This window comes from Lissotriton vulgaris, chromosome 1_1 (genome assembly GCF_964263255.1).
Source record: "Lissotriton vulgaris chromosome 1_1, aLisVul1.2, whole genome shotgun sequence".
In the NCBI taxonomy this organism is placed as follows: Eukaryota; Metazoa; Chordata; class Amphibia; order Caudata; family Salamandridae; genus Lissotriton; species Lissotriton vulgaris.
In genome coordinates, this window is record NC_141685.1 from 263,282,689 (window position 1) to 263,304,403 (window position 21,715).

The window sequence follows — 21,715 nt, forward strand, 5'->3', positions numbered from 1 at the left end:
CTCACTCACTCTGTGCGCCTGTGCAGAACCGGGCCAGGAATTAAGCAAAAAGTTATAGGCCAAGGCCCATGCTGGGCCTTAATTGAGTGTTAACGTGCATTTCCCACCTCGAATCTCTGTTAACAGATCACCATCTGCTTTCATTTCATTTTGTCTACTCCATTCTGCTTTTTTGCCTATTTTAATGGGCCACCCAAGGAAGAGGAAAAAATATGGTTTTATTTATCCAGTCCGCATCACCAACCCGCACCAACCGTACGTAGCCATTTTTAGAATGCTGTTTTGTTTCTTGAAGTCTGATGGGGATTGGAGACCTATCTTGACATATTTCCTGGACAGCGCCTTTAAATCCACTGTTTCCCAGTGGATGTCAATCATTGTTGTGTCAAAGGAGAGGATATGGCGTAACAGCCAAAGTTGGCGACTTTGGAGCTGGCGAACCGGGTTCGAGCCGTGGCACCCGCTCAACATCCAGTGATTCTGGGCAAATCACTTCATCTCCCCGTGCCTACCAAAAATTAATGTGTTTTTTTGTAATGTGACTGGGGCTCAAGTCAAGGGCTCCATCCAATACATTTGGGTTGCAAAAAAAAAAATACAAAAAACAAGTACCCAACTTCTGCTCCTTCGAAGAATTCGACTTTGTCAGAAGGATATACCATACTATTTAGAAGCTGATAGTGTGAACAACACGTGCCAAGCAAATGAGATGTTATGATACATTTTAGAGAGCCAGCCAAGTGGATGAACGTCATTCTTTGATTGTTTTGTGTACCTGTTTTGCAAAGGACATAAAGGGCCATTTTTATTCAGAATAGTTTCTCTGCAGGAACATACAAACCTTTTTCTACATTTTGGAAGTGCAGCAGCTGATAAAGAGGGCCGGCCGCCTTGCTTATTGTGTGTCTGTGCGTGTTATTGAAAGTATTTGCCTTGTTTAAGGAGCATACCAGACTCAAACTCTGAATTAGTAAATGAGCTTCAGGTAGCACAGTTCGGAAGCAATCGTGGCAGTGGGGAACCAGCTTTGAATTTGGCTGGACGCACACGCATCCTGTGATTCTGGGCAAATCACTTAATCTCCCCATGTAAAGCGCTTTCATACCTTCGGGTCGAGAATCCGCTATATAAAACTGCAACAAAAAAGATACCGCCGCAGCAATCATACCTACGTACTTCTGAGCTATGCTGTCGTTCAGCTCATGTTCTAATTTACACAACTCTTCCAGTTTAACTGAAAACAGGCATAATACATACTACCTGTGTGTGCTGTGGTCATGATGACATGGCTTCGGATTCAGCACCTTAAAAATTGTTCTCCTTTTTAAAGCATGATACACGTGACGTGTGCATTGTCTAGCCTTAATCTGTGTGTTTTTTGCACGCTTTAGTGGCCGATGGGCTTGGGCATGGGGGGGGAGTGTAGAGGGGGTGGCGACCTTTATCTTTTGTTTAATCCCGATCCACAGTGCAAAAAATGCAAATGACACCTGCGGGCGGCAGACAGTCGGGAGCAGGGACACTGGTACAGGCAGGGGCAAGGCCAGGGCTAGAAATAATTAAATTATGGGGAGGGTGCAGAGAGAGGGCCTCTCTCGGCGTCTGGCTTCGTCCTCTGTAATGCAGGTCAAGCGCAGATTTTATTGCGCATGTCACCAACAGCAGCACCCGCCCGCCCCATCCACACCCCCCTAAGGTTGCTGAACTGAACCAGGTGTTACTGAGGGTATTCATAGCCCAGTATCCCCGTTAACTTGCGACAATGTTGTATTAAGCAATAATCGAAGGGCCGTCAAATGGGCATACATTCTTGAAAGAGAAGATCTGTTGGCTAACATTTATTCCACACTTGTGAATACATTTGAATTTTATAATGTGGATGAATGCAAACCTGGTGAATTCATTGGATTACACAAATCTTTTTGTAAAAAACTGTTAGATCTTATCACTAAAAAACCTAGGAAAGGGATCGGGTTGGTGAATGCAAAACCTGTAGGCAAACCCTGTTTTAACAGGGAATGCCGAGCTGCCAAAACCGACCTGATTAATGCAGTAAAAAGTAAAGGCTCTGTAGAACCTAAAGTAAAAAGTAAAATCTATAAGACAATAGCTGCAGCCAAATCATCCTGGGATGAGGATCTATGGTCCAGTATGTTATTAGCTGCAAAAACAAAAGATCACAGGCAGTTCTGGGAGTTAGTAGCTAAAGGGAATAAACCAGATAAAGGTTCGAGGGAGGTTTTCTTAAACGAAGCCACATGGGTTGATCACTTTACATCATTATATGCAGCCCAAATTATAGAGGAAAAGTTTCCGGAAAACCCAAAACAAATACTAACCCAGGTAGAGAATGATGAATACCCATTGGTAATCTTTGATATACAAGAGACTGAAACTGCAATTGCTTCTGTCAAGCAAGGGAAGGCCCCTGGTCTGGATAAGATCCCTGGAGATCTTTATAAGCATAATACTGAGATCTGGACACTTTACTTAAACCATTTGTTTAATGTCATCGCAGCCGGTGACCAAATCCCTGATACATGGGACGGGGCAGAAATTATCACTATTTTTAAAAAGGGGGATAGAGGTGAGCCAGCGAACTATCGCCCCATTAGTCTTTTAGATATAACACAGAAAATGTATGCCAGGCACATTCTAAACCGCGTAAATACGTGGCGGGAGGAAAACTCTGTTTTATCTAAGTATCAGGCAGAGTTCAGGGAAAAGACAGGGACCATCGATCAGGTATTAAGGCTATGCTGCCTGTATTGGAAATATGTCATCATCCGCAGAGGTAATTTATATGTTACCTTTGTAGATCTACGAGCAGCATTTGACCTTATTCCTCGTGACTTATTGTGGAAATCACTGAAAAAGCAGGGGTTCCCAGGTGAACTATTGAAACTAGTGATTGGGTTACACCAGAATAACTATGCTAGGGTAAGATGGGGCCCAAATGGTGAACTCACAGATGCAATCCCTATCGAGAGAGGAGTGCGCCAAGGGTGCATGCTGGCGCCTACACTTTTCTCCCTTTTTGTCAACGACATTGCTGTTTATATGGAGAATTGTGACAACGACTCACCTCGCCTGGGGGGGGGAATGAGTTCCGTCCCTCCTCTTTGCGGATGACATAATTCTCATTTCACAAACCCCACGGGGCCTACAGATCCTATTAGATAGGTTCCAGCAGTATTGTATTACAAAAGGGTTAGAAATTAATGTAAAAAAGACTAAATATATGGCTTCCAATCCTCATAAAAGTTTCAAGAAAAACCTAACGCTGAATGGAGAAAAGCTTGATTATGAACAAAGTTTTACTTATTTGGGGGTACTATTAGATTCATCTTTAAATTGGAGACCCCAACTAGAGAAATCAAAAATTGTATTCAAACAAAATTGTCTTCCGATACTGAAAAGACATAATAAATGTGCAAATAAGGCAGTTACCCCAGCATTAGAGCTCTTTAGATGCAAGGTTCAGTCAGCAGTTTTGTACGGGGCAGAACTCTGGGGACCAGTGTGTAGAAAGACCTTTGAAATCTTGGAGAATAAGTTCATAAGGGGATTATTAAAGGTTCCTAATAACACTCCATTACTACCCCTACTCCTCGATATGAACATACGACGCACCGATCTACATGCAATATTAAGACCGCTATTGTTATGGGTCAGGTTGTGGATTACCCCTGAGTTAACTGAATATAAAAATGGACTGGTTGAAGTTTTGAAACTAGATACTGGCAGTAAGATTTCTTGGTTTAAACATGTCAAAACTTGATTAACAAAATTGGGTTTATCCCATTTTTGGAGCCAGCCAGAATCTTTGACCGTGTCCTCAAAGAAAATAGTCAAACTTTCTTTTTGGGCCCTTGTGAGCCATGACGCAGTATACGTTGGAGGGCATGGCCCCATAACTGAAACATTTTTAATGGTAAAAAATGTGGCCCAGTTTGAAACGTTTCTTGATGAGATTCAGCCACCATTGGCGAAAACCTTGTATCTAAAATATAGGTATGGCATACTAAGAACCCGGGAAACCGAGACAAAATGGGGGAAAATTAGCAACGATAAATGCACTTTATGCACAAATAATGTCAGAGAAGACATTTTTCACATTTTATTTTTCAGTTCAAGCTATGCAGAAACAAGAAGGAAATGGATAGTGCCATTGTGCCGTAATATCGGATCAACTTCGCATAAGGAAGCTGGTAGAATATTAATTACGGACACTAGTCAAGTAATTGTGTTTGGCATCAGCAGATTTCTCTTGGCTGTAAATTTCATTAGACAAAAATTGTCTCTGCCATTTCAAGCGTATGTAGCGAGAATTGTTAACTGGCAGTTATAATCCAATTTAATGCTTTTTTAACCATGTAAATATTTTAACAATCTTTTATTTCAAATCTTTTTTATTAAAGAATAAGAATAAAAATAAAGACAATACAATAAATCTTTAAAGGCACAAATGAACAAATCCTTGGCATCATGACACTTACAATAATCAAAAAGCAAATCGAGGGAAGAAGATAAGAAAAGGGAGAGAGAGAAAGAGAGGGAGAGGAGAGAAAAGATAGAGGAGAAGAGAGAAAAAGAGGTGAGAAGAGAGAGGACAGGTGTATCCATAGGGCAATAGTAGTTGGTTTACCCAGACTTGGCACACTGTGTGTGTAGCAGAGACTATACAGTAAGTATACAAAAACAGAAGCAAACACCTCAAATTCCACCTAGATTCTGTCTAGGAAAGCCGAGTGTTGAGATGCATATCATGGTGGTTCAAAGTGGGAGGATGACGCATCCAGGGATGTCCAGAGTTTTTTGTTCGAAGGCTTCCAAGTGGCTGACTGTAGTGCAGGATTATCTGCCCCTCTTAAAAATGAAAGCCATTCCAGCCACATTTTGAAGTTGACTTCATCAAAATGTTTCCATTTGTAGAGAATGACATTGCACGCCAATGTCAGCATAATATCAAGCAATTGTCTGTCATGAATGTCCGGCAATTGTGTTTCCAGAGGACCTAAAATGACATATATGAATTCCTGGACAGGCGTGATTCCAAGCACCTGTTGAATGTATGTAAATATTTTACTCCAAAATGATCGCAATAGGGAACAATGAAAAAACATGTGTGCCAAGTCACCAGGAGCTTCTTGGCAGTTCCAACAGGTAGGCGTATCCCTCAGTTTACATTTAAACAATCTCTGGGGGGTCCAGAACACTCTATTTAACAGCATATATTTCGTTTGACATAGGATCGGGGATATCTTGTTTGCCAGTGCGGTGTTGTGTATCACATCCCAGTCTAATACAATGCCTGTGGAGTTAGGTTCCGATTCCCACTTACTTTCGGTCAGCCTATGTGGTTTCTTGGGTAGGGGGAGGAGCAATTTATATATTCTTGATACAAAATGGTCAGCATGGTATAGTATTCGTAGCCGGGTCACAAGCCAGGGTAAGTCTGTATTGAGGGGACATTTGGAGATAGCGGCCTTCAGTTTTAGGAACTGGTAAAATTCTATGGGTGGTAAGCTAAACTTTTCTTGCAATGTCGAAAAGGGCAGGGGTCTGCCATTATCATATAGGTCATTCACTATGTGTATACCTTTTCCAGCCCACACTTCCCAGTAAAGGGTTTTCCCTTCTATCCGGATCTTAGGGTTATGCCATAGTGAGAGTAGGGTGGATCTCTTAATCACCAGAGCAGTCTTATGGTACTGGTCAAGTCGGAGAAGTGCTCTTCTGGTATTTAGAAGGATGTATTTAGAGTGAGGTATATGGGTCAGATCCATGGTGAGGAGAGACGAGAGGGGTGCATCTGCCATTAACGACCGTTCAATAGTTAGCCATACTGGAGTGTAGGATGTATCCTCAACCAGCCAAAGGGCCCCTTGCTTACAGAGGAAAGCCGTTTGGTAGTTCCTAAACGAGGGCAGGCCCAGGCCGCCCTTATCTTTTGCTAGTTGCAGCTTTTTAAGTGATATCCTGGCTTTTTTCCCTCGCCATAGGAACTCTCCGAACAGCTTGTCTACCTTCTTGATAAATTCGTCTGAGAAAGTCATGGGGAGCATGCTAGCCAGGTAGTTAACTAGAGGCGTGCACATCATTTTTAGAGTCTCAACTCTACCCCACCAGGACAAAAATTTTGGTGACCAGCTGTCTAGCAAAGTGGATATCTTTTTTAATGTTGAGTCTTCATTTAACTTTAGAGTCGTAATCAAGTCCTTCTCAAAGTCTAGGCCCAAATATTTGAAAGCTTTCGGTTGCCAGGTAAGGCCAGATGCACCCAGAATTCCTTTATCCCCGATGTTGTTTAGTAACTTAACCTCTGTTTTATCCTTGTTTAATTTATATCCTGAGACTCTAGAGAACCCCTCAATTGTGTCCATCAAGGCCGGGATAGCCTCGTCAGCTTTTTCCGTCAAGACCAGGACATCGTCGGCGTATGCAGTCAATTTTACAGTGCAATCACCAAATGGAACCCCAGCAATGGCTTCATTGTGTCTGATATGCCACAAAAAGGGTTCTATTGCCAATAAGAACAAAGAAGGCGATAATGGGCAGCCTTGTCTCGTCCCTTGTTTTAGGCAGAAAGAGGAAGAGAAGGAGCCGCCCGCTCTGACCTTAGCAGTAGGGCCGGCATACAAAGCCATTACGAGTTTAGTAAACGTCTCTCCTAGGTTGAAGTTGCGTAAAACTGCCTCAAGGTAGGACCAATCCACCTTGTCAAAGGCTTTTTCCGCATCTAGTGTGACTGCCACCGTGGGGGTTGTCAAAAGTTTTTTCTTTTTCTAGAGCATGGGCCAGTACTCTGGTGTTATCACTAGATAGTCTATGTTTTAAGAAGCCCGCTTGAGACGGATGTACTAGGGTAGGGAGGACTTTTTGCAGACGGGCTGACAAGATCATGGCCAGTAATTTACAATCAAGGTTAATCAGGGAAATCGGCCTGTAGTTCTTTGGAAGTGACGGGTCTTTGCCGTCCTTAGGCAGGACTGCAATAGTCGCCTCTGCCAACGTGCCTTTGACTTCTCCTGACTCCGTAAATTCGTGAAAGAGGTTTAGAAGAGGATCAACCAAGTCCGTTGCAAAACTTTTATAAAATCTGGCCGTGAAGCCGTCCGGACGTGGTGCTTTCCCACATTTTAACCCCCTGATCGCTTTTTCCACCTCATTAGCCAAGATCGGCCCATTCAGACTGAGTTGCTCCTCAGGCTTTAACTTTGGTAGTACACATTCTTGGAGATATTCCTGAATTTTGTCCTCCACCACCAACTCGTTTTTAGCGTATAGGTCCTCATAAAAGTCTTTAAAGACCTCGGTTATCTTTTGGGGGTCCGAATGAGCGACTCCCGCCGAGTCCCTGATAACATTAATAGCATTCTTTTGTACTTTAAATTTTAAGTATGCTGCCAGGCTCTTACCGGCTTTATTAGATTCACATAGCTTAAACCTTCGCTTCCTATCCAGCCACACTCCCGCCCTTTCGCTCACTAGCTTGTTATATTCGTATTTTCTGTGGGTCATGATATTGAACGTTTCCTGGTCCCTTGTCATTTGGTGTTTGTTCTCTAAAGTAGCTATCTCAGCTTCCAACCCTTCTAACTTCGCATTACAATCCCTATTCATTGGCGAACCGATTTTGATGCACACCCCCCTTATTGTACTTTTCAAGGCCTCCCATCGCACTAGTTCTGAAGTGTCCCCTCTCACATTAGTCTCCAAATAAGATCTAATAGCCTCCAACATTTTAGTCCTATTCTGTTCTTTGTGCAGGATTTCTTCATTGAGTCTCCAGGACGTTTGTTTAGGGGATGGTTTAATGTTACTGATGGATAGAGATATACATGAATGGTCCGACAGTACCCTTGGCTCAATTGAAGTATCCTCTATCCTTGCTACGCCATTTTATGTAATGAAAATGTAGTCAATACGGGAGAACGAGTCGTGAGGGGGAGAGTAGAATGTGTAGTCTCTATCAGTAGGGTTTTGTATTCTCCACGCATCAATTAAATGGAATTGTTGGCATAGTTTGATGAAGGCATTATGTGACTTGTTTGGCTTGAATGTACACTTAGAGTCCCTATCTAAGGCCGGGTCAAACGGAAGATTAAAGTCACCCCCAATTATGTGTATCGCCGTATCAGGTACCGTTGCAATCTGCTTGACTAAATCCTGCCAGAATTCTAAATCATTAGTGTTAGGTGCGTAAACATTAGTGACAAAGAATTCCGTGTTATCCCTAGTGAGTTTCACCGTAACCCAGCGACCTTTTTCATCTGATGAGGATGACAGTAGCTCTACCTTGGACTTCTTTGGCATTAATACCAGAACCCCATTCTTTTTACCGAGTGCACTAGAGCCTACAACCTCTGTATAAAACTTGTTGCGCAGAGTATAGAATTGTTTAGCATCCAACTTGGTTTCTTGCAGCAGAACAATGTCCCCCTTTTGTCTCCGCAAATAATCTAATATCTTTTGTTTTTTAACGGGCTGATTCAGACCCTTAACATTCATGGATAAAACTTTCAATCGATCAAGAGAGGTTGTACCAAGTGGAGTGGACAGTGTTCTATGTGACATTTACAATGGTGTATGTGTCATGGTTGTACCAAGAGGGCCAAGGGAAAACATAGTACTCGGCGCATCATGTAAAGGACATATTGTTCTGCTACTTAAGATGAAATACAGTCGAAAACCACAACCAGATACTTGGGTACCCAAGGATATAGCACGCCTGGTCTGAGTATAGATATACAAACACATCATATGCATGATACAACTTGTCCAATCAAGAGCAAAGAGATAGATCAGAAAAGAAAGAAGTGGTACGGAAAAGAGAGGAAAAAGAAAGAAGGAGATTGAAGGAGAAAGAAAAAGAAGGAAAAATAATACAAAACATAGACCACAGCACCCATCCCTCCCAATCCCACGCAACCCCCCACCCCACCCACCCCAATTGTGATACAGAAGCATGGCGACGTGAGGAAAACCGCAGTAACCCCCCGCCTAAACTTAGTCATGTGTAGACATTGGAACAACAATACATAACGAAAAATGCATCTAAAAGGCTATGCAAGCAGTGGAACGTTGGAATGATGCAGCAAAACCGACATGTGATCAACAGCGCACACTCACTATACATTCCTGGTAAATCAGAATAATTTCTGAGTGCTCACTAAACTATGATTTTCGAGCAGAAATTTGAGAATACAACATCACGGCCTATTGGAAGATATTATAGCGTCATATCCCACATCAAAGGCACGAAATGGCTAGTAGAATCTAAGTCGTCGCATCAGTGGCGAATAACCTAAGCAAAGAACAGTAGAACATCAGTAATCAGTAATCAAAGAGACACAGTATTGCCAGAACGAATCCGGTCTACTCCGGGTAACCTGACAGTGTACCAAAGTCTGGAGTTAGACAACACGTTACAATGTATATATCACCGGCCATCGTCTCATTGGAGCCAACAAGGCGAGCCAACTTTAGTCAAGAGGGTCAGATCAATAGCAGCTGGACCACGCCAGCTTGAACCAGAAAGGTAAATTAAAGAGACTTCCAGGGCATCATATAGCTTCTAGTGATGGGAAGTTTCCGTACATTTGAGACCTATTCTGTAGGAACCCAGCAATAGATAAGCGCATCAGGCTTTTAATAACAACAGAGCACAGAAAACTTTATGATAAGACCTAACGTGGTCACTTGTATCCTGAAGCAGAAGCCGAGGCCGATAGTCCATCCGGGTTATTAGTTTCCATGTCGCGCTCCATGTCTCGTTCTTCCACATCTTCCAGCATGCGTTTGAGCTTCATTGGGTCCGTAAAGTAATCTTTTAACTATATTTATTTATGTGTGTTTCAAGCCCCAACTCATGATTCAGCTGCGAAGGGTTATGGTAATCATTTGGTCATGCACCAGCACTTTTCTTGATTGTGTACTTTTGTACATTTGTTGATAATAATGTGGTCATGTATATTATGTATTTTGTATATCTTTTATGGTGCGATTGCAACGAAATAAAGATTATTGAATTAAATTGAACTGAAGAAAGTACGAGACTACACAGATGCGGCGGCGGGCGGAGAACACTGCACGCGACCCACACCCTAAAATGGCACTCTCACTCCTTGCAATATTTGGTTAGCAACAGAGATTGATGAAGTTTGAGCACGGAGCGAGGAGAAAGTGAGTCACGAAGACGCACGCTTCGCAGCAGAGTACAGTAGTGACGAGTCAGTGACTACTGTACTAGTAAGTGTGTACAAAAAAATCGGCCCCCAGCAAAAAAAACTGCCTCCGGCCAAAAAAACGGCCCCCACCCCTGGCAGCCTACCGGGGGATTGCCTTTCATTGCCTGTCCGGCCCTGAGGTCCGGGATTTTGCACTACAGAAACAGATTTGACTCCTATCAGTACTATCTCCCCGGTGATCGTTGAATAGACATTAGCAAATCTGCCAGTTTGGAGCATGAATAGAACATATGCACAGCATCAGCAGCAGGGGTACCGCACCTATTGCATTTAGTCACAGCTCCTGTGCCCCATTTAGAAATGTTACCAGGGGTATAATATAAATCATAAATTGACATGTAATGTTGTGCACGCATCCTAAACAAAACAATTTGCCAAGACAGTAGACATATTTAACTCTATTCCTTCTGTGTCTAGGTTCCTTGGCAAGGAGCAATAGACTTTGAATGCAATATGATACAGGGGTTGCAGTAGGCAACACAATTGTAACATTGAGCTCAATGGGATTTTTAAGTAAACTGCAATATAATTTATTTTACAAACGTTTTTCTTACTCTGGGCTGGATCTGGGATTCGTCCCTGGTGTATCTCCTGAAAACAGTTGAAGGAGATCGTTTTTGTTAAACAGGCGATTTTTAAGAAATATTTGTATGTTGCAAAAATCAACACTTAGAAGAATTTCTGCTAAAAACCAGGCAATCTTATCCTGTGGTGGAAAATCAGGTTATCGGAAAATCCGTTGTAATCACTTTTTCTGGTCAGTGCTGGGTACCTAAATCCAGCACTGGGATCTCTCCTGATTACAGGTGAGTAATTTTGTTTTCGTTGATCGGACGATTTTTTGGTGAATATTTCAAAGTTTCAAAACTCGAACACTTTGACTAGTTTTCACTTGGAAATTCTTCTATGTTACCCTATGGAGAAATTGTAGATTATCGGCTGTCGGGTAAGTACTCGACTGGCAGAGTTAAGGTTCTGGGGTAAGACTCTGGTCTCCCAGGTTTGGGTTGGTACTGTAGTTACACCCTCAGCGGCACAGGGACAGCCGAGTGCAGAGAGAGTAGGCCCAATGTTAGCCTTTGGCGGGTAGGGGGCCTTTGGCTGGTGGCTGCTAGCAGGCAACCCACACGGCTGTGGGAGCGAAGCTGCTGGTCACTTACTCAGGGCAAGTGGGGAAGTCTAACAGAACAGTTGGTGCACTCCCAGTGGCACTGTCACGGCTAGGTGCAGGGTGCTTTTGGGTCATCGGTCATCCAATGGATTTCAATGGGAAAGCTGCGAGACGAACAAAGGCTGCAGGCTCGGGGACGGAGGTTCTGCAGGTGCAACCACCACTTTGAGGGGTAAGTTGGGAAGCTGTAGGTTGGGTAGACTCCCATGAGTTGGGCACAGGGGGCCGTCGGGTGCAGGGGTGTCTTTAGGAGTTGGGAAATCTTACCCGCTGCTGGTCGCAGTTGTCTGTGTATATGGTGTTGAGGCTGCAGGGTACCATTTACCAGGGGCTGACATGTGGCCAGAGATGCCAATTGGGTTTAGGCAACAATGCAGTTTAGGGAAGGTACACAGGCCCTGGGTACCTGATTGGCAGAAGCCTAGGGAACACTCAGTCAAAGCACATCAGCAATTCAGCAGAAAGTGGGGGCATACCATGCAAGAAAGAGGGCACTTTATCCAGTATTAGGGTATTTAGAGGCAGTGATGTGGTAGGCCCAGGCTGTAAAATCAGGGGTGAAGGCCGTGGCCTTGGTGGCGAAGAGACTACTGGAGGAGTAGGAGACGTAGCCGAAGTTGGAAATCTCTGTTTATGGTCAGTAATTAGATAATGGAGATCGGAAACCAGGGACGCAGGTAAACAAACCATGGGAGGTGGAGGTGGATGGCACTCTTCAGGGTAATTTACCTGGTCCTCCGGTTCTTGGTCATCATAGTCCAAGCTGTTGTGGTACTTGATATGAAGTTCAGATGGGCTTGTCGCAGTTCTGAACATACTGCCATCGTCCGAATCTTCCTCCTCCAAGAGGTGAGTTGGAGGCAGTGGTTGGACCCTACTAGGAGAAGTCCGGGCCGGTGTCAGCGTGCGTTTTGTAATCTTGAGGTGGACATACGCACTGTGTAGTTTGGGTTCTGTTGTCGTCGACCAGTCAGTCGACGTAGTTGTCGACAGTGAAGCGTCTAGGGGCACCATGGTTGTTGACCTCGACGGAGCTCCCGTCGACAGAGCCGTCGTCGATGGGGTCCTCGTCGACGGAACAGTCTTTGTCGATGTAGGCGTAGATAGGCGAGTCGGCGGTCGTAGCGTCGATGCTGGTTTTGACATCGGCGATGATTTCTTTATTTTTATCGTCGACGAGACCAACTTACCAGCTGTCGGCGATGAAGTCATTGGCGTGGACAAAGTTGAAGACGCAGGTTACAGTCCAAGATGTAGACTGAGATTTTATAGTTGTTGAAGCCACCGTTGACGAGGCAGTCGTCGACTAGGTCGAAACAGGTTTCTTAAAGGTATGAAGAACCTCCTGAGGAGAAACCTTTGCCGGTAGAGCCTTAGGATTTGCCTCTGAAGACTTTTTGTGCGTCGTCTTTTGAGGTGGCTGCGATGAATTTATTTATTTAAAACACTTATATAGCGCAACTGTCACCTGACGGGTATCCTGGCGCTGAGGCTCACTCCTTAGGATGGAAAGAGACGGGAGGCTAATTAGGGAGTTTAGCAGTGAACGGGTTTGGGGAAGAGCCAGGTTTTGATTCGCTTTCTGAAAGGTAAGGAGTTTTGGAATTTGGCGAATGTCGACCGGCAAACTGTTCCAAAGTTTGGCTGCGGCCACTTTAAAGGATCTTCCCCCGGTCCTTACCTTGTTAAATCTGGGTACCGAAACAAGGCAGGCTGAGGTGGATCGGAGAGTTCTGGTGGGGGTGTACCAGGAGAACATTTTTTGTAGGGATCTGGGGCCCGTTCCGTGTAGTGCTTTGAAGACGAGGCAGAGTGCTTTAAAGGCAATTCGCTGCTTCAGAGGGAGCCAATGTAGCTCGGCTAAGGCTGCTGTGGCCGAGGATCTCCTGGTCCAACCAAGGGCCAGTTTGGCTGCAGCTGACTGGACTCTTTGGAGTCTGTCCAGTAGAACAGCTGGAGACTCGAGCAACAGAGCATTACTCTTGAAGGTCCTGGAGAGGCCACTCTGGGTCTTTGAGAGGAAAGTGAAGACTTAGAAGAGCTCTTACTCTCCTCCGAAGACATGGCTTGGTCCTTATCTTTAAGCCTCTGCAGCCAAATTAAGAGGCGTCCCTCCCTGTCTTTGGGGGTTTTTGAAGACCAGGTACAACATACCTTACAGTCCTTTGAGGAGACATCCGGGTAAAGGCAGTAGAGACAGTCCTTGTGTTGATCATCAACATGAAGTCTCTTTTTACCACAGGAAGCACAGGGCCTAAAAAGGCCTTTTTTAGTAGTATCTGTCATGAAGAACTTGAGGACTTCACACAGAAGAAGGAATTTTGAACCACTGGAAATCCAGAAAACAAGGAAAACTGAGCAGAGCTCAGTGTAGACTCCCTTAGCACGACGTGTTTACGAAAATCTGAGGGACTAGAGCTCCTGCCAGGAAGGCTCCAGATGGTTGTGATAGCTGATTGGCTCTTCTCCGAAGTTTGGTCCTTTTTTTACAAAAGGACATTGGTATGTTTCTAATGTGAGGCCCTTGGCCTAGTACTCTATATGTCTGAGACATTACTTTATTTATGTACCAGGGACTCCCATAGCGACGACTGGGAATGATTCAGGCATGTGAATCTATGAAAGATACCAATACTGGATAACTGCAGTTACAGGTAAGTAACGCATTCCTTCTCACAGGTCCGACGTATCTAGGAATGGTTTTAGCTTTCTAAGGTAGCTCAGGTGAAACCTGATGTTTTTGGCCAGTGTGATGATGTGAGCTCGCAAGTTCAGGTTCTTGTCCAGTGTACTGCCTAGTGATTTGGCAGAGTCCACTATGATAGGGGTGCGGTTCAGTGCGGAGTTCGATTTTGGTCCATCAGTATGTCAGTGGAGCTTTTGGGTGGGGAAATTAGTAGGAATACAGCTGGTTGCTAGCTAGCCATTGCACAGTCAGTTTTAGTGCCTAGTTCATTGTTTTGATCTCTTTGGGGGTTGAAACCTTGATGTAGAGCTTTGTGTCATCGGCATACATATGGAAAGAGATGTTGGCATTACGCAGAATTTCAGTTAACGGTTCCAGATGGAGGTTAAAAAGAGTTTGGGAGAGAGTTGAGCCTTGTGGGACTCCGATAGTAATCGGGGAGGGAGAGGATAGATTACGATTAACTAAGAATCTTTGAGAGTAGTTCAGTTGAACTATTCGAGAACGGTTCCCCCCTTAACCCCATCCTATTTTGAGCTGGTCAAGTAACTACTCATGGTTAACTGTGTCGAACGCAGATGAAAGGTCCAAAAGAATTAAGAGAGACGTTTTGTCCTGGTCTAGGGCTTGAAGGGCATCATTTACCATTTGGAGAATAGTAGTTTCAGTATTCTAGTCTGGCCTGAAACCAGATTGGTAATAGTCTAGCAGGTTGAATTTAGAAATGTGTTGGCTAAGTTGTTCTTGCACACATTTCCCGAGCGCTATTGCTAGTAGTGGAATATTGTATATGGGTTGTAAATAGTCTGGCTCAGCAGGCTTCAGTGTGTTTTTTTTTTTTCTTTCTTTTTTAAATGGGTATGACTGGACCAGTATTTAGAGAATCTGGCATTGAACCTTGCTTTAGGTAAGCATTGATTTTTGTAGTCCAGATGGGTAGGCTAAATTGGTAGGTTGCAGATAGACAATTGGAGGGGAGCAGGGCATTGAAATGGTTATTGGGTTTTATGGACGATAACATTTTTGAGATATTGTGGTCATCATATAGAAGGGGGTCCAGTGGGCTACCTTTTTGGGTGCTGCCTGACTGGTGTGGTAGATTCGTTGATTTGTGCCGCCGATAGATGAGACTGGACGATATCGGTTGACTTAAACTCGTTTCCCAACGAGTCAATTTTGGCTGAGAAGGAGAACGCATCACAGGTTATTAGGGATTTTGTTGCTTCTTTAGATGATTTGGCCAGTTTGTTCGATAGTTTATTTACCATTTCAAAGAGCTTACGAGGTCTGTTCTTGGTGTTCTCCAATTCCAATCTAAAGATTTATTTTTTTAGATTTGAGAATGCTTTTGTTCTACTCATTCCTGGTCTTTCTAAGAAGAGTAAGCTGGGGGGAGGAGCGGTGTTGTCTCAATTTCCATTCCGTTAGCCGCAGATCTCCCCTTTAATTGTTTAGGGACCCATTGAACCCGGGATTTTCGTCTTTAACCTGGATTCTTTTGAGTTTTAACAGGCTAGAGAGTTGATTATATCAGACAAAGTTTTGACATTTAGGATTCCCAATTGTAAACAAATAGGTTTTAGCCACTTAAAACGCAATGGGCGTAATGCGGGACAGATAAACAAGACATGATTACGATCTTGTATAGCACTATTACAAAAGTTACATATAGGAGATACACCATACCATTTTGCAAAGAGGTAGTTAAGTGGGAGCAAGTCTTGTCTTAAAAGGTACCATAATCTACGCACTCTATGGGGAATATTCCAAGTAAGGTATTGTTGGGCCAGTTTTGGTGTATAAGTAAATAGCAGTGATTGCCTTTCTTTATTCCCTTGTTTGGCAATCATATCCATTTTGAAACTGAGTTCCCACAATGCACATTTTAATTTAGACTTTAGTTCAGTAGGAGTAAGTAAAAACAGTGTGCTTACTTCCAACTCTAACAGAGTTACAGCTTTTCTAAAGTTCTTAACCAGCGTGGAAAACTCGTTAAAATTGCCCAGGAGTTCATTTTTAATGGCTTCCCGTAAGGTACCCGGTTTACCTCTCGCTAAACGGGCCACCCACCTTACGAGGGCAATCAACCCCTGTACCCAACAACTTGCGGAGTCCGAATTCCAGCCTGCATGATGATACAGAGCAAGCTGTATTTAGAGATGAAATTCTTCTTAGCACCTTTCCTTCTATTTTCTGTAAGAATCCCCAGTGATTTAACTCCACTAATTCTAAACCATACAGTAGTGTAGCAGGGATCTTTGCTCTAAATACCTCCAGAAATAGTGTAAAGTGTCTCTTCCCAGTAGCGTTATACAGGGAACTTAGCCCCGTACCATGAGCCGATGCTTTACGTGCATTGTGCTCAATGTGGGGTTTCTCACTTAGGTTTGCTGAAATGATTTTGCCTAAGAAGGTATAGGTTTTAACCACCTCTAGTTTCTGCCTTCCTATGGCCCAACTATAATTTTCAGATCTACATTTTTTCTTTCCAAAAATGCACATTATTTTACTTTTTGAAACATTAATCTTCATGTAATGTGCTTCTGCAAATTGATTTAATGCCTGTAACCGGTTAGACAAGCCCTTTGGGGTTAGATCTAGAATGAGGATATCATCCGCATACATTAATACCGATATGGATGATCCTCCAATTTTCGGGGCTTGCCCATCACAGGCAGAAATGGAGGTAGGGAGATCTGCCGTATATAAAGAAAACAATGTAGGGGCCAATATACACCCTTGTTTCAAACCATTTGGGGAAGGTATGGATTGAGAGAGACCCCTTTCTCCACCATATAACACCTTGCACCACGTGTTCGAGTGAAGAGACTTTACGAGTTCAAGTAACTGTATTGGCATACCTAAAGCGGCAAGCTTTCTCCACAGCGTTGGACGGTCCACCTTGTCGAACAATGTGGAGAAGTCTATAAATGCCACGTATATTCCACCACCTCGAACGTGTACATATTTGTCTACAATCACCTGTAATGCTGTTAAATTATCTAATGTACCATGCTCTTTGCGAAATCCGGTTTGTTCCAAAGGTAAAATACAGTTTGATTCTATCCATTCGTTAATTAATGTTAAAAGATATTTAGCAAAAACTTTTCCTATTGCGTCCAATAGAGCTATTAAACGATAATTCGTTGGATTATCTCGCTCTCCCTTTTTAAATAGGGGAATTAATATGCTTCCCCTCCATGAGTCAGGGACTGATCTCGATAGGAGGCATGCATGAAAAACTGGGAGAAGAATCCTACTCCAGGAGGTGACATCTTGCTTCATTAGTGACATGGGTAACTCGTCCGGACCCATAGCTCCGGAAGAGCGCATACTCTTTATCACAGAGGCTATGGTTTTCTCGGTTGGGAGCTCTATATTGTGCTCACTATTCTGAGCTAGATCCCCGTTGTCACCCTCTGCACCGTTAGATGCGTACAGACTAGATATGAATAATATCCAAACATCTTCTGCAATGGAAATGGGGATAGGGGTAGTTCTTACACACATCCCCTCCCTATTATAGACCAACATTCTCTGGAATTATTAAAGGCCGATGCTTCTTTTAACCTAATCCAGAGGGAATCTTCTTTTTCTCTTTTTAATTTTATTTTCAGTCTCACCCTCCTTCTTCGTAGTAAGGCTAATTTCTGCTCATTTTCCCTAGTTCTACTAAGGTACTGTTGCCTCACAAGTTTATTTATCTCCTTATTTAACCCCTTGCGTGCGGGGCGTATTTTCCGCCTGTGCTGACTCCGCCTTGCGCGGGCGGAGTCATGACGGAACGGTTCCGTCATCAGCACAGCTCACCCGTAGCTGATGACGGAACCGTTCTGTCATCAGCACGCAAGGAGTTAAGGGTAATAATATACTGGGAGGGGGATGCAACTTCTTAGAATTTTTAGTTTTTTTAGCTACCATAGTAAGGTTTTTCTTGAAGTTTTCGAAGTATAAGAATTCCCTACCCTGCCATTCATCTAATTCAAGAATAGTTTGAACTAGAATATTTTGAACGTCCTTCATACTGATAGGGTCCCAGAAGCACCTTCCAGACTTAGAATGAATTGAGACTCCTTTGTTGGCTATGGACCAAGAGTCGGTAACTGGAGGTTGTAACGAGACAGTTATGTTAATCACATTATGATCGCTTAAGGAAGACTGAGAGATCATTATGTCTTGAATGAAGGGAAACGTATCATAGTCCGTGATCACATAATCCAAGATGGATTCACCCCTAAATGATCTATGAGTGAACTTTTCAGGAATGTCAGAAGGCATCCTACCGTTTGCAATTAGTCCCTCAAAATGGCTAAGTTCTTCAAGTAATATCTTTCCTCTTTTATTAGTTTTTATTTTACTAGGAAAGATTGCTTGAGATATATTATATGCTTCTTCCTTGAATTTGTTTCTAAACATATCTATACTTGAATTAGAAACTTAGCTATTTAAATCACCCATAAGTAAAATATGAGGGGGCTGATCGAGCTCTAATAATTGTTTTACATAGGAAAACATTCGCTTCAAGACAACGTTAAAAGTATCTTCAGGAGGAATATATGCATTTAAAATTACAAGTAGAAGAGCGATTTCCTACAGTCTATATTATTAATAGTTATAGATTGAAATAGATTACTAATGTCCGTGTAGTGGGAATATTGCCATTGTAATGAATTTGATAAAAAACAAGCAATTCCACCTTTTGCATGGCCTTTTTTTGAAGGTGTAGCAGCGGCCTCAAGGACAAAATAATCTTTCCCTCCATATATACTGTTTTTACACCATGTTTCCTGAATACATAGCACATCTGCATGTAAAGAAAATAAAAAGTCTAATTTCTCTGAACAATTATGTAGTCCTGCGGCATTCCAAGATACAACTTTTAACTGACTGTTAAAGATGTTGAAACAGTCTTGGGTTGTTCGATGTGCTATTGGACAAAACTCCTGGTAGCCAGTTCCATAACTGATTGTCTTCTGTTAGAGGCATATCCAAGATCTCAGAAGTAGGGAGTACCTCAGTAACCGTGCGTTTACCTCTAGATACCCAGATTTTTAAATCTTTACTATAGGAGGACTGGTCTTCCTGCCTAAGACCCATTTTAGAGGCTCCTTCTCTAGGGAAGATACGCTTTCCATTATTAATAAAAGGTAACACATCAATCCCTCTACATTGGAATGCTTCCGCTTGTTGGAGAACTAAATTAGCAATAATTTTTGAACAGAATGTTACTCGTGCTCGTTGCTCATTTCCAAACCTTATTACAGAAACCAAGTCAATATCACTTGACAAAATAAGTTTTAAGCTTTCAATATCCTTAAAAGAATTAATCAACCATGACCTATTCAAATTTAGGTCATAGTCTAATAAGGGAAGAAAGTCCAATGTCAAGGTATCAACGCATGGATTAGAGATTTTTAAAGGAGCAGTAGTAATGTTCGTGGTCACCTCAGTAGTGGGGCAAAAAGTAGGTGCAGATGGATTAAGTACCCTTTTTCCAATAGGCTTGTTTCTTGTGGCTTCCTCTTCAGGTACCGAGGGATTTATCTCAACAACTTTAGAGCTTAGTGTTCCCCCATTCATAATGCTGGCATCGAGGGGACCTTCTACAGCAGGGTTAGTGAAACAAACAATAGCCTCATTAGAGGAAGTATCCAGTAGTGATTTATCTGCAATTTCTATTACATCACAAGCTTCTGTGTCTATGTGCTTTTGAAAAATAATTTGTCTCTGTCTTCTCTTCTTATACTTGCGAATAGGTTTCCTATTTTTCCCTTTGTTCTTTCTGCTTTTTTCTTTTACTATCCCCTTGGACATTACAGTTCCTTCAGAGTCTTTTTTATCCTGATTAAAAATAGGAAAAAGATCTTTCACAGCAGTTTGGTTAACCTCTGCCACGCTTTCTTCCTTCAGGGTTGGTTCTGATTCTTTCCTCCGTTGTGAGGAAAGTGAGGGGAGGGTCGTAGAGGGCTCATGAATGTCTACCTTTAGCAACTTTCCCATTTGTGTATTTTTACTCAATGAAATATTACTGACCGGATCCTTCTGGACTACAGCTTCTGTGGGGAAAGTGGACCCAGACTCACTATTTTTTGCAAGTAATACTTTCAGTATTTCTGTAACCGAGTCCAAAATACAGTCAGAACTCCCAACGAATTTGCCTAATAGAAGAAGTATGGAAGCCAGTAAATGTTCAAGAGCTATCAGGGAATCTGAGATGGGTTTATCATTTTTTGGGTATCCAGATGCAGTAAGAGAACAGATCCCTGATAGATTAAGTTGCGGAGATTTCGAATCGCTCTGCAAAGAAGGGATGTCATAGAAGGAGTGCTACTAGATAGCAGTAATCCCGATGGTGTTGCTCCATTTGGAGTTTTACTGGGTTCAGGCTGTTTTAGGATTTTCTCGTCCATGTAGCGACCACAAAGTTCGAGATCGATACTGGACGGAATGGAAAGATCTTTTATATTCATTTCCTCATTTTCTGTGTCTTTAAGAGTGTTAGGCTGAAGCACTTTTGAATTAGCTTTCGAAGGGTCAGAATTAGCTCCTTTGGATGACCATAGTGAGGGGATTGCATCAGTACTTGAAAAGAGAATAGACAAGTTTTTATCCGCAGTTAGCTCAGGTTTAATATCCTTCACTACTTCAAACTGCGGTTCCGCCGTTGTTAACAAGTCATCATCAGTGATAATTGGAGCTTCCATAGATTTGTTCGCTGGTTTTTCCCATATTTTCAGCAGCATCTGACCCTTAAGCTGTACACTATTTTCATATTTATTCCTTACGGGGTTAGATCTAGTTTTTATACAGGACCTCCCACCTAGGACTCTTCCGGAGCGTAGTTTCTTTGCTGTCATATTGTGGAAATAGACGGCCAGTCAACAGAGACAGTTTACACGCCTTCAAAACACTAGTAAGACGATTTTGATCGGAAAATAAAAATAACGGGGCCCAGCCCAGCCTACCTCAGCCACTGAGGGCCCGCCCTTTGCCCGGGCTTAGCCCGGCGTCGCCCGCGCGTGTCCCGCGATGCGCGGTCTTCCAGCGCAATTAAAGCCAGGTGAGGGGGGCGTAGCGGGGAGGTGCTCCAGGCCCAGATGGCTTGTGGGCAATGGTGTTTCTCAGAGTCTCAATCCGCCTTCAGCCCCACAATCACGAGTGTTTCCCGGGGAGCGCGAAACGCAAGCAGTTGGTCACCAGCGCTGCCAGATAGCGCTTTTAGGGTGACGGCGCTTGTAGTGGATAAGGAGCGTTTCACCAACAAACAGTGTTTGCGGCAGCAACCAACACAGCAGCAACAGGATTGTTCTCCGCTCCACAACGGACTTCCAGCGCAATTAAAGCCAGGTGAGGGGGGCGTGGCGGGGAGGTGCTCCAGGCCCAGATGGCTTGTGGGCAATGGTGTTTCTCAGAGTCTCAATCCGCCTTCAGCCCCACAATCACGAGTGTTTCCCGCGGAGCGGGAAACGCGAGCAGTTGGTCACCAGCGCTGCCAGATAGCGCTTTTAGGGTGACGGCGCTTGTAGTGGATAAGGAGCGTTTCACCAACAAACAGTGTTCACGGCAGCAACCAACACAGCAGCAACAGGATGACTTTGGGTTTGC